Source organism: Pelophylax lessonae, assembly GCF_965119305.1.
Source record: "Pelophylax lessonae genome assembly, chromosome: 6".
Lineage (NCBI taxonomy): Eukaryota > Metazoa > Chordata > Amphibia > Anura > Ranidae > Pelophylax > Pelophylax lessonae.
The window spans coordinates 112,307,490-112,320,630 of record NC_138773.1 but is presented as its reverse complement, the minus strand read 5'-3'; the positions used below and the strand labels follow the sequence as shown (position 1 = coordinate 112,320,630).

General features: G+C 45.0%; 1 protein-coding gene across 1 annotated transcript in view; it reads left to right on the top strand.

Moving 5' to 3' along the window:
• Positions 1-4,331: 4,331 nt before the first annotated feature.
• The window catches only part of REXO5 (RNA exonuclease 5), a 93,853-nt gene continuing 85,043 nt past the window's right edge, over positions 4,332-13,141 (top strand). The window contains exon 1 of the mRNA XM_082262313.1: positions 4,332-4,412. The gene's annotated coding sequence lies outside the window, so the exon portion shown is untranslated. The remainder of the gene's footprint in view (positions 4,413-13,141) is intronic.

Genomic DNA, 13,141 nt, shown 5'->3' with positions numbered 1-13,141 from the left:
GAGCCTTTTCTGTTCAATAGTTTGGAGGTCTGTAATCAGCAAACTTTGTGCTTCCTGCTAAGTGGAGAGCTCTAGCTATGATTCCCCAGGGGACATGCTCAACCTCTGCAGAGAGACGCTGCTTGAAGAGAAAACAACAATTCTTCTCTGCAACATGATGTCTGCAGACAGGCTTTTCTACTGCAGCTTCCTGTGATATGAAAACAAAGGGGGGGGGGGGGGGGGGAAATAATAAAATAAATATTAGGGTATTATGGGGTCGGCATATTAGATAGAATATATAGGATTATATAAAGAATAACAAGTATGTGGTAACAAGTATGTGGTAACATAATGTTGGTTTTGATCTTAAAAGAGCCGTTGCCCAATACTATAATAAGGTAGGACGGGAAAGGGGGGAAAAAAAATCGGGACTTTGAGTGAGGTGTGTGGGGTCGGTGGTCACAGATTTTTACTTTTTGCGCTATAAACAAAAAAAATACAGTTTATTTTGAAAAAATAACAATATTTTTAACATTTTTTTATATGAAATTCCCCCCCAAAAAAATGTAAAAATCTAAATTTTTTTAAATTTTTGGCCAATTTGTTTTCTGCTACCTATGTTTGGTAAAAAGAAAAATCACAATAAGCGTATTTTGATTGGTTTGCGCAAAAGTTATTGCGTTTACTAAGAGAAAGATTTCTGTCATTTTTGGTGTTTTTTTTAATGCGTAATGGCGGTGATCTGTGACATTGCGGCGGACAGATCGGACCCTTGACTGACATTTTTGACACTTTTGGGGGTACCAGTGACATTACTGCAGTAATCAGTGCTATATACAGTGGGTACGGAAAGTATTCAGACCCCCTTAAATTTTTCACTCTTTGTGATATTGCAGCCATTTGCTAAAATCATTTAAGTTCATTCTTCTTCCTCATGAATGTACACACAGCTCCCCATACTGACAGAAAAACACAGAATTGTTGACATTGTTGCAGATTTATTAAAAAAGCAAAACTGAAATACCACATGGTCCTAAGTATTCAGACCCTTTGCTGTGACACTCATATATTTAACTCAGGTGCTTTCCATTTCTTCTGATCATCCTTGAGATGGTTCTACACCTTCATTTGAGTCCAGCTGTGTTTGATTATACTGATTGGACTTGATTAGGAAAGCCACACACCTGTCTATATAAGACCTTCCAGATCACAATGCATGTCAGAGCAAATGAGAATCATGAGGTCAAAGGAACTGCCTGAAGAGCTCAGAGACAGAATTGTGGCAAGGCACAGATCTGGCCAAGGTTACAAAAAGATTTCTGCTGCACTTAAGGTTCCTAAGAGCACAGTGGCCTCCATAATCCTCAAATGGAAGACGTTTGGGACGACCAGAACCCTTCCTAGAGCTGGCCGTCCAGCCAAACTGAGCTATCGGGGGAGAAGAGCCTTGGTGAGAGAGGTAAAGAAGAACCCAAAGATCACTGTGGCTGAGCTCCAGAGATGCAGTCAGGCGATGGGAGAAAGTTGTAGAAAGTCAACCATCACTGCAGCCCTCCACCAGTCGGGGCTTTATGGCAGAGTGGCCCGACGGAAGCCTCTCCTCAGTGTAAGACACATGAAAACCCACATGGAGTTTGCTAAAAAAACACCTGAGGGACTCCAAGATGGTGAGAAATAAGATTCTCTGGTCTGATGAGACCAAAATAGATCTTTTTGGCCTTAATTCTAAGCGGTATGTGTGGAGAAAACCAGGCACTGCTCATCACCTGTCCAATACAGTCCCAACAGTGAAGCATGGTGGTGGCAGCATCATGCTGTGGGGGTGTTTTTCAGCTGCAGGGACAGGACGACTGGTTGCAATCGAGGGAAAGATGAATGCGGCCAAGTATAGTAATATCCTGGACAAAAACCTTCTCCAGAGTGCTCTGGACCTCAGACTGGGCCGAAGGTTTACCTTCCAACAAGACAATGACCCTAAGCACACAGCTAAAATAACGAAGGAGTGGCTTCACAACAACTCCGTGACTGTTCTTGAATGGCCCAGCCAGAGCCCTGACTTAAACCCAATTGAGCATCTCTGGAGAGACCTAAAAATGGCTGTCCACCAACGTTTACCATCCAACCTGACAGAACTGGAGAGGATCTGCAAGGAGGAATGGCAGAGGATCACCAAATCCAGGTGTGAAAGACTTGTTGCATCTTTCCCAAAAAGACTCCTGGCTGTATTAGATCAAAAGGGGGCTTCTACTAAATACTGAGCAAAGGGTCTGAATACTTAGGACCATGTGATATTTCAGTTTTTCTTTTTTAATAAATCTGCAACAATGTCAACAATTCTGTGTTTTTCTGTCAGTATGGGGTGCTGTGTACATTCATGAGGAAGAAGAATGAACCTAAATGATTTTAGCAAATGGCTGCAATATAACAAAGAGTGAAAAATTTAAGGGGGTCTGAATACTTTCAGTACCCACTGTATATGCACGGTTACTGTAAAAATGACACTGGCAGGGAAGGGGTTAATTTTATTGGAGAGGGAGGGGTTAATGTATGCCTGGTGCTTACTAACGTGTGGGGGGGGGGAGGTGACTGAGTGACACAGGGACAGATCACAGGTTCAGCTATGCTGAACCATGCTATCTGTCCCTGCCTGTCACTTAGGAGATCCGCCTGCTCTGTTTACACAAGCAGGCAGATCTCCAAACTAGATTCCCCCTGACGATCAGGGAAAAGCGGCGGCAATCGCCACAGCTCCTCCCCTGGCCCGACTCCAGCTGTGACTGAACACAGCGGGAGCGAGCCTCCGGCGGCGCGCGCGCGCCGCCCACAAGGGGCGGGGTCTACGTAGGTCTACGTCGCTGGACGATAACGAGCCACATTGCTGCAGTAGCAGCAATGTGAGCGGAGCTAAAGTGGTTAAAGCGGAAGTAAACTCAATTTAATAGTTCAAAAAACAGTTACATTCATGTTGCGAATGCCAACTGTCACATTGGTTGTGCTCCCAACCAAACTGTAAAACCATCAAATGGCTGAGGTCATAAGTAATCACATGTGCAGCATCATGGCAGTTGAGATTAGACAGAGGCTAAGATGGCAGCTTCCTTGGCTGAAAATGTTTGGATGGTTTACTTCCACTTTAAGGGGTTAAAACAAATGGAGAGAAGGCGATACAACACCTCACCACCTGTCCACTACTGATGGAAGAGTGGTCTGAATGTGGATCACGCTTCAGGCAACAAAGCAAGTCTAAGTGAAACACATCTCAAACACGCTGTAAACAACGTAGGGGTGGGGTGTTATTGGTGTGTTAGCAGCGTGTTTACTTTGAAATCAATGGAAGAGGAGCAAGGGCTTTGGGGGAAAAAAAAAGCCAACTAAACTAATATATTTGGCACGGCTTCCAAAGACCTGATCAAATCCGCATTCGGCTCAGATTGGATCTCCATGCAAAAACCTGGAAGGGATGTCATGAGTGACATCACTTCCGGGTACTGTCTGGCGCCAGATTTAAAAAAATGACAGCATTCAAAACAGCCAAACCTGGCGTTTTGAATGCTTTTAAGTGCAGAGGACGGGCTTGGGGTCTTTTAGTACTGGTCAAATAAAACAAATTAAAAAAAACATTTTTTTTTGTACGAAAATATTGGCCGATACCGATATGCATTGGCCAAAATATCGGTATAGGCAACAAAAAACCGATATCAGTCGATCACTAATTGTAACTGTACTGTCTGCCCTCGTGTTGTATAGTGCTGTGAAAACTGTTGGCGCTATATTAATTCTGTATAAAAATATTATATGTTGGATCAATTTTGGCGTGATGCGATACAAACACGACCATGTGACCAATACTGTCCGCCGCAATGCACATAATTTTACCAGGGGTCCATGGGGCTTAAAATAAAAAAAAAAACACAGAAGAAACGCCTGCTTTGGATGCTTGTGTAAACTTAACCTGACAGACAGCAAACAAAGACAAACTGGTAGCAGAGATTGTAACCATTCCACACTCTATCCAAAAATTCAGACACATTCCCTTTAACAACAATGACTCCCTCCGTGCTCTCCCTGCTAACTACAACCTAACAATGCATGCTGAGACCCCGTCATCCGCTCCATAAGCCTGCTACAGCAGAGAAGGCCCAACAACAGAATTGCTCAGAGCCTCCTACTCACCCCATCCGTATCCGTACACAGAGCTCCGACCCGAGTCTCTGATAGTTCAAATCCCCCGCTGCTCCACCACTTCCGCTTCGTCAACACTGTGCGACAGTTCGTGAGTCGATTGCAATAGTCTGCTGTACAGTGTGTGACGGCTCCGGCAGGCTGTGCAATCGATCGCGGCTGGAATGGATGTTGTGCGGAACACGTGCAGATGCTTTGCGGATTCTTATTGCTTCTGTCAGTGAATTTCCTGTACGGCCGCTGATATCGTGAGTGCCACCAAACATGATCCGTGTGATATATACCATGCTCCGATCCTTATCTTCTCCCTGTATGATCTCAATGGCCTGGGATTCATCAGAGAATTATCAGGAGCACTCAGCATAGATCCCAACTTATCCCTGATTTCGAGTTGCTGTTCCTGATTTGGAACAATGTCCCTAATTTTAATCTGATCTGTGTAGTTGTATATAAAATTCACTTTTTATCTTTCAAAAAGTGTTTCCCAGTGCTAAACTTTTTATCCAATTTCTAAATTAATACATTTGTAAATTTTAAAAGCCAATAAAAAGTATCAGTAGTGTAAACCATTTCTGGACTGGAAGGTTTTACCCCCTTAATGACCAGGCCGTTTTTTGCGATTCGGCACTGCGTTACTTTAATTGACAATTGCGTGGTAATGCGATGCTGTGCCCCATTAATTGACCTCCTTTTTCCCCCCACACATGGAGTTTTCTTTTGGTGGTATTTGATCACCTGTGTGATTTTTATTTTTTGCCCTAAAAACAAAAAAAGAATGACAATTCTGAAAAATAAAACCATGTTTTTCACATTCTGCTATATGACAGTCCCAATAAAAAAATGTCATCATTTTAGACCAATTAGTATTTTGCTACATATTTTTGGTAAAAAAAATCCCAATAAGCGTATTTTGATTGGTTTGCACAAAAGTTATTGCATCTACAAACTAGGGGAAAGATTTATGTCTTTTTTTTTATTTATTTATTTTTACTAGTAATGGCGGCGATCAGCAAGTTTTAGCGGGACTGCAACATTGCGGCTGACAGATCGGACACTTAATTGACACTTTGCTAAAAATATGGACTGTTACTGTAATAATGATATTGGCAAGGAAGGGGTGAACTCGGGGACAATCAAAGGGTTAAGTATATGCCTAGGGGGTGTTTTCTAACTTAGAGGAGGATGGGCTTGTGGAATCAACCCCAGAGACCTGTGATCCTAAATAGGAGGATCACAGGCACACTGTATTTATTCCTAAAGAGAACAACGGTCTGCTGTGTTTACAACAGCAGGCTGCTGTTCTCGCTCCATGGGGAGCGATTGCGGGTGCCCGGTGGCAATTGCAGCTGCCAACCCTGCAAGTCGGCTTCTCCGCTGGCTAATGGGGGTGCGCCCCCAGGATCGCTCCCCCGGATCGCCGTACAGGTAGGTGTATATCAACAGCGTGCGGCCGGCAAGTAGTAAAAAAAAAAGCACTTGTGGCTTTAAAGTATAAAGGCAAAACATTTTTTTAGTTTTAGAGTGATGATGGATTCGAACACCCGTCAGTTTTTATTGCTGCCTGTGCACCTCTGTTAAAAAGGAAGTAAACTTCCATCTTTAAGTTTTAGCTATAGGTAAGCCTACATTAAGGCGTACCTATAGGTAATGTAAATATCTCCTAAACATGCACCGAGATATTTACTGTCCTAGAAGCCAGTTACGTCACTGGCGCATGTGCTCTGAAGGAACGGCCGCCGGCGCTGTTTCTTCAGAGCAGTGTTCCGTAACCTGCTGGGCGAGAGTGATGTCATCACTGCTCTGGCCAGTCACAGAGCTGTGAACCTAAGTAGGAAGAACGTGTATAGATGGACGCCGTCTCCAGCGATGACATTGCATCGCTGCAAGGCTTGGTTTTCAGGTAAGTTTCACATAATGTGCTAGTATGCGATGCACCGCTGTGCCTTTGCTAAAAGGCAAGTGCGTTTCTGTGTGTTCCCGACAGGGTGGGAAATACTTATTTCGCTTATGATTAGCCCATACAGGTGATAACTTCCTGGTCGGATCACTCAGGTGGGTATTGACTAAAGCCGGGTTCACACATTTTATTTATTTATTTATTTAAGGTTCTTATATAGCGCTGTCAATTTACGCAGCGCTTTACATATACATTGCACATTCACATTAGTCCCTGCCCTCAAGGAGCGTACAACCTAATATCAAAATTCAGCTGGTTCAGCAAGACAATCGTTAGACTGGTGGTACTGATTGAATTATTCATCATATTCTACTTAAACAGTCACTAAACTCTAGTTAAAAAATCGCTCTCAGTCTCCTTTAATTTCCAGATTATTTTTTTTTTTGCTGCTGTAAACCGACTTTCTGTTACCCTAGGTTCACATCTATGCAGCTGCGGTTGATGCTTTTCTGACACGTTCTGCGGTGCATTTTTGATGCATTTTTGCATGCAGTTTAATGGGGGTTTTTTTCTCTAGCAAATTGTGAGTAGCTGGTTGTTAAGGAGCGGGTCGGGAAGCCGGCCGCTGTGTCCTTAACAACCAATGCTGACAGCTGAATGTAAAAAAAAGAATAGCTGGCAATAAAATAAAATCTGGAAAAAAACGACTTGGGGTCCCCCCCTCCCAGTCTTTTCCAGGCCCGTTGGGTCTGGTATGGATTATAAGGGGAACCCCACGCCAAAAAAAAAAAGTGTGGGTCCCTCCAAAATTCATACCAAACCAAGCATGCAGCCCGGCAAATCAGGAATGATGGATCTCCTTATCATAGAGGTGGTGGTTCACCTTATTATCCTCATAATTAGGAGAATGCTCCTGACCTGTAACTCTGGACAGGGATATAACCATACCCCACAATGGAGACAGGATTCAGGAAATCGAGCCCCTAACTACCAAGGTTATGGCCCTCACCAGAATTATAACAGGCCATCTTCCAACTATAGAAATGACAATGATTATAATGACCCTGATTGTCATTATAATGTTCCAGTGCATAAGCAGTTCTTTCCCCTGAGAGATAATGAACACCCAAGAGATAAATTCAAAATCAGGCTGGTCCCAGGTCTCCTTCAATAAACAATCCTCATGAACCTAGAGCCATTGAAACTGAAGGACAACCTTCCCATAGCAAGACCAATCAAAGTTATCCAGGTTGCGGTTTTCACAAAGCCAAACAAGGCCTAAAGCGCCTATTAGAACCACAAGAGGAACCAGGGGAGGGAGGAGGATACAATCTAAACAGAAAAAAGATATAACAGGAGTAGGCATTTCCAATCTTAGCCACATTGTCTTAAATGATTCTGAAAAACGTATCCTCGATAAAGGCCTGAAATTTGCACCTCCAAAGTGTCTGAACAAATTTCAGACATATATGGATGTGCACAAATTTGTTAGGGAGATTAACATCAAGAGATATATGATGAGTAACCTAGTCAAGGAGAATCACATCATCTCCACTGAGTTTCAGCATTCAGGACTAGTGAATGCATCATTATTCAATCCCCCAGGATCTTTAGCACCATCCCTTAAGGTCTTCCGAGACGTAGTCCTGAGAGATCTGAACAGTATGCAAATACGTAAAAGTAGGATGAGCAAAGATCTGGAAGCAGAGCTTGATTCCTTATGTAGTAATAAGGATCTAGTAATTAGACCCGCGCACAAGGGAGGGGGTATAGTTGTGCTTGACAGATGTGACTACATGGCCGAGATGCAGCACATTTTGGATATGATAGACACACCTATACCCATTACCACGTGACCCTAGGTTTCAATACAAGTGGGAACTGGAAGCCATAATTACTAAGGGCTTTCAGCTCAATATTCTTAATAAAAAAGAGAAAGCCTTTTTGGTGCCCAAGCGCCCCTGGACACCTATTGTATACTATCTTCCGAAGGTACACAAGAGTCTAACTCCCCCCCCCCCCCCCCCCCGGGTTGTCCCATAGCCAGTGGTATTGACTCTGTGATGTCCCGGATGGGGAAGTACATTGACTCTTTCCTACAACCATTGGTTCAGCATACTCCATCCTATATCAAGGACATGAGACATATGATCAATTTGTTGTCAAACGTAATTCCTACCGATGGGTTGTGGTTGGTAATCGCTGACGTTTCATCCCTTAACACCATAATCCCCCATGAATTGGGTCTGGGAGCGGTCAAATTGTTTTTGGAAAGAAATTCGGATGTTCCAAATTTACAAATCAACTTTATTATGGAACTTCTCCAGTTCGCAACTAGATCAAATTATTTTTGGTTCAATAACCAATTTTTTCACCAGGACAGAGGTGTAGCCATGGGGGCTAAATATGCCCCCAGTCTGGCTAATCTGTTCATGGCCCAGTGGGAGGAGGATGTCATCTATGACCGCAGTAGACCTCAAGTACTGCTGTGGGCCAGGTACATAGATGACGTCCTCCTCCTGTGGAATGGGACTAGGACAGAATTGGAGTCTTTTATGGAATATCTAAACTCCAATACCAGGGGCATTTGTCTGAACTATGAAGTTAGTCAAAATACCATCAATTTTCTGGACTTGAAAATTTGGATCAGTGACAACAAGTTCGTCACTACCACATATTTTAAGTCCACAGACAGGAATTCATATATTCCTATGGACAGTTGTCATCATGACCCGTGGTTGCGGGCAGACCCTATAGGACAATATATGATACTCAAAAGAAATTGTATGGAATATAGAGATTTTATCTCCCAGTCCCAAATCCTCACTAATAGATTTTTAGATAAAGGGTATGACAACACCTTTTTATTGAATACCTTAGAAGAAGTTGACTCTATGGAAAAGTCTGATCTACTGCAAACTAAAGTGCGCTCCATCAATAGTGATTCTCCTTTTGCTTTTCCTTTTGTTACCACATTTTCTACCCAGTTTAAAAACATCAAACACTTAATAGAACGCCATTGGCATATTTTAAACAATGATAGAGTACTTAATGGCGTTCTACCTGTAAAACCACGGGTCATATTCAAAGGCGTCCCTACCCTTCGGAACAAGCTGGCCCCCGATGTTCTTAATCCTCCTGTTGCTAAACCTAGTTTTTTGAGTAAACTCACTGGTTACTACAGATGTAACAGGTGCCAGGTTTGCTCATTGAATAAATGTAAACTCAGGAATATTAAGGATTTTTCTTCCACCAGCACCGGTTTAGTATATCCTATTAAGCCTTTCGTGTCTTGCTCAAGTACAGGGGTGGTCTATTTGTTGCAGTGCCCTTGCGGCCTGCAATATATAGGCAGAACCAAACATCCCTTTCAGTCCGCATTAACGAGCACATAGCCAATATCAAGAAAGGTTACAAAAACCATTCGGTGTCTAAACACTACCTCCTTAAACATAATTAGCATCCTCCTAACACCCTGTTTTTGGGCATTGATAAATTTAGCTCTCATTGGCGGGGTGAATCCCTGCTTAGAGGTCTTTGCAAGTTGGAAATGTCCTGGATTTACAGGGCCAAGACATTCACACCCTTTGGTTTGAATGTTGATCTAGATGTAAATGCCTTTATTGATAATTCTTAACTAATGGGGATGTTTGTTTATATTTATACCTATTTGTCATTACCTCTACATGAGATCAATGTGAACTCTGTGAGCCACGGCTGTTCCATTCTGTTTGGGTTTGTCTATTTTTATAGATTACATTTATTTAAATTTAATTAAAACCAATAATGCTATTGACACATCCTTCAACATACTTTTCCTGACAGACTCCATGGCAGCATACGTTTGGGTAGGCCCCGCCTCCTCTCCTACCTCATAGGACCCCACTCCCATAAATCTTTGCTCCCTTTCAGCATCAGTGTTCTTTTTTCGTCCTCCTCATACATACGGTGTTATGTTCCTACTATTTTCAAGTCCTATACCTGAAGCAGATTGGGTCGTGGAGACTCCGATAAGCCCTGGCTATTAGCAGGGTATGGAGGGGCAATGGAAGAGACCCGCAGCAGGATCGCTGTGGTCTGGCCGAGAGAGCCCTGCTGCCGCGGGTGGCCTAATTTTGCCCGAAGACACAGTCCGGTGATGTGCCTCTGGGACCCTTTCTCTGCTTGGGCAGGGTGGTAAGCCCTGTAATGGGACCTTTTTCTTTCATTTTCTATTTCCTGTGCAAACTAAATGCTGAGTTTTGTGGTTGGGCTGTTTTTACTTACTATCTGCAGCTCTCATATATTTGTTCCTCCTTGTGTCTCTGTCCGGTGACTCTCGGTCACGGCCGCGATTGCGGCCGTTACTTCCGGGTTGCGCGGTTCTTCTGCGCATGCGCAGTTGCTGCCGGTCTCTGGACTCGGTGCGCATGCGCGGGGGTGACGCGTGACGTCACTCGCGCATGCGCAGTAGCGATCGGCGGCCGCGAGGCGGCGTATTTAAACCCCTTAGTGTGTCAGAGCTGGTGGGAAGGTCGGCACGTTGTACAGCCTCCCCCAGACTCTGACTGGCATTCTGAAGGTATGTTGTATCTTTTAAAGGCGCTTCTTCTGCATTGCGTTTGTCTTGGGGTAAGGTCTAAGTGATATTTGTTTCCTTTTTACTCAGCTGTAAAGAGTTTCTTGCCCATCTGTTTAGCAATTATGGACACATCTCCGCCCCCTAGTGGCCAGCCCGCTCATACCAGGTATGTGCTGGGCATTTAGGGGGGGGGAGGGAGGTTTTGTGTTTTTCTTTTATATAGCTACATGTGTCTGTCTCCAGCTCTTCCAGGTCTGACCACCAGCCTAGCGCACGCAGCGAAGACAGACATTCAAAGTCGCATCACCGGCACTCCTCGTCTAGGTCCAGGCGCAGTTCCCCCCATAATAGGGGACGTGATGGCAATGCTTCTGGTTCCACACATCATGGCCGTTCAGAGCACCCGCATGGAAAGAAATGCTGGGGTTGTAGTACCATAGTAACTGACGGCTCTTCTCTGTGTAAACCCTGTTATATCCAAGCCACGGGTGAAAGGGAGAAGTCGGATCATCATATTGAGGAGGTGGTGCGCAGAGTCCTCAAAGACTCTTTGGCTGAATTACAAAAACCAAGTACTTCTGCAGGACCATCCCGCTCTCCGGAAAGAGATCTTTTGGTTCAGGATCCTTTTGAATCCTCTCAACCCAGCCATCCTTCTATCCTTCCGTCAGAGTCCGAATCTGATTCAGATGACTCCGGTTCAGGTTTTGAGTTCGGCCTTGTCTCCCCTCTAGTCAAGGCGGTGAGAGAAGCCCTTGAATGGGAAGATCCGGCTGTCTCCTCCCCAAAACAACGAAAATATTTCAAACAGCTATGTAAAGAGCGCTTGGACTTTCCATTTTTGGGGGAGTTGGGAGACATAATTACGGAGGAGTGGAGTAAAGTGGAAAGGAAGAATTCTCTGACCACAAAAATGGCGAAGCTGTATCCATTCAAACAAGAAAAGGTGAAGTACCTGGAATCTTCCCCAAGTGTGGATGCAGCTGTGATGCGTTTGGTCAAGCATGTCACCCTTCCAATGGAGGATACAGCCTCTTTTAGAGATCCGTTGGACAGGAGGATCGACGCTGATCTTAAACGAGCGTATCTTTCAGCCGGCATGGCCTGTAAGCCAGCTTTGGCGTTGGCTACAATTTCAAAGGCCATGGAAGTCTGGATTAATGCCCTCGAGGGCACGCTTTGGAGGAGTTTCGGAAGAAGTGCTCCAGAGCTCCCCAGTCCGGGAGCTGAAGTTGGCTGCGGGTTTTCTGGGGGAGGCATCTCTAGACACTATTCGCCTTTTGGCCCGAGTTATGCTGGCTTCAGTTACAGCTAAACGCGCCCTTTGGCTTAGGCCTTGGGTGGCTGATGCTGCTTCCAAACAGGCATGGTGCCGAATTCCCTTTGAGGGTTCTTCCCTCTTTGGGAACAAATTGGATGCAGCCATAACCCGGGCCACGGGTGGAAAATCTGGTTTCCTCCCCCAGGATAAACGCCCAGGCGCTCAGAAGCGCTCTTTCCCGAGAAGACAAACTACCAATCGTTCCAGGGAAGCACGCAGCTACAGACCAGGCAAGTCCTACGGAAGAGGTTGGAAGTCAAGGCAATCCACATTCCAGAAAGGCTCTAAAGGCTCTTCGTCTCGTGACCGAGAGGCCACCAAATCCTTTTGAGGTTGGGCCCGTCCAGGCCTTCCCGGTAGGGGCCAGGTTGCTCCAATTTCGGGAGGTCTGGGCGGCCTCGATCCAGGATCCCTGGGTGTTAAACATCGTGTCTCAGGGACATTCGTGGGCGTTCGACAACGTTCCCAAACCCAGGTTTGTCGCAACCTCACTTCCTCTTTCGGCAGAGAAAAAGAAGATTCTTCTCGCCTACGTGGACTCCTTACTGGTTCAGCAAGCTGTTGTGCCGGTTCCCGAGGCAGAACGAGGGTTGGGAGTCTATTCACCTCTGTTTCTCGTTCAGAAGAAGAACGGCACCTGGCGTCCGGTAATAGATCTCACATATCTCAACAGGTCTATCCGTCAAGAGAGGTTCAAAATGGAGTCCCTAGTCACCATTCAACATTCGATCCTTCCAGGAGATTGGTTGGCATCGATCGATCTAAAAGACGCATACTTCCACGTTCCTGTGGCAAAAGAGTACCATCAGTTTCTCCGGTTTGCTGTAGGTCATGCCCACATGCAATTTACGTGTCTTCCCTTCGGGCTCTCAACTTCGCCTCGCACATTCTCGAAGACCTTGCTGGCAGTTGTTGCTCTCATCAGGACCAGAGGCATCAGATTGCATCATTATCTGGACGATCTCCTCCTTCTGTCCCAGGACAAGCATCAGTTACTCTTACATCTGGAGCAAGTGACATCTACGCTTCAGGAATTCGGTTGGATTCTGAATTTAGAAAAGAGCCATCTGGTGCCTACGCAGTCGTTGGTGTTTCTCGGGGCACTGTTCAACACGGTGGAGTGCACCATTTCCCTGCCAGAAGAGAAAATTCCTGTAGTCCAGAGCAGGGTGTCTCACGCTCTCGCTGCCTCTCGTCT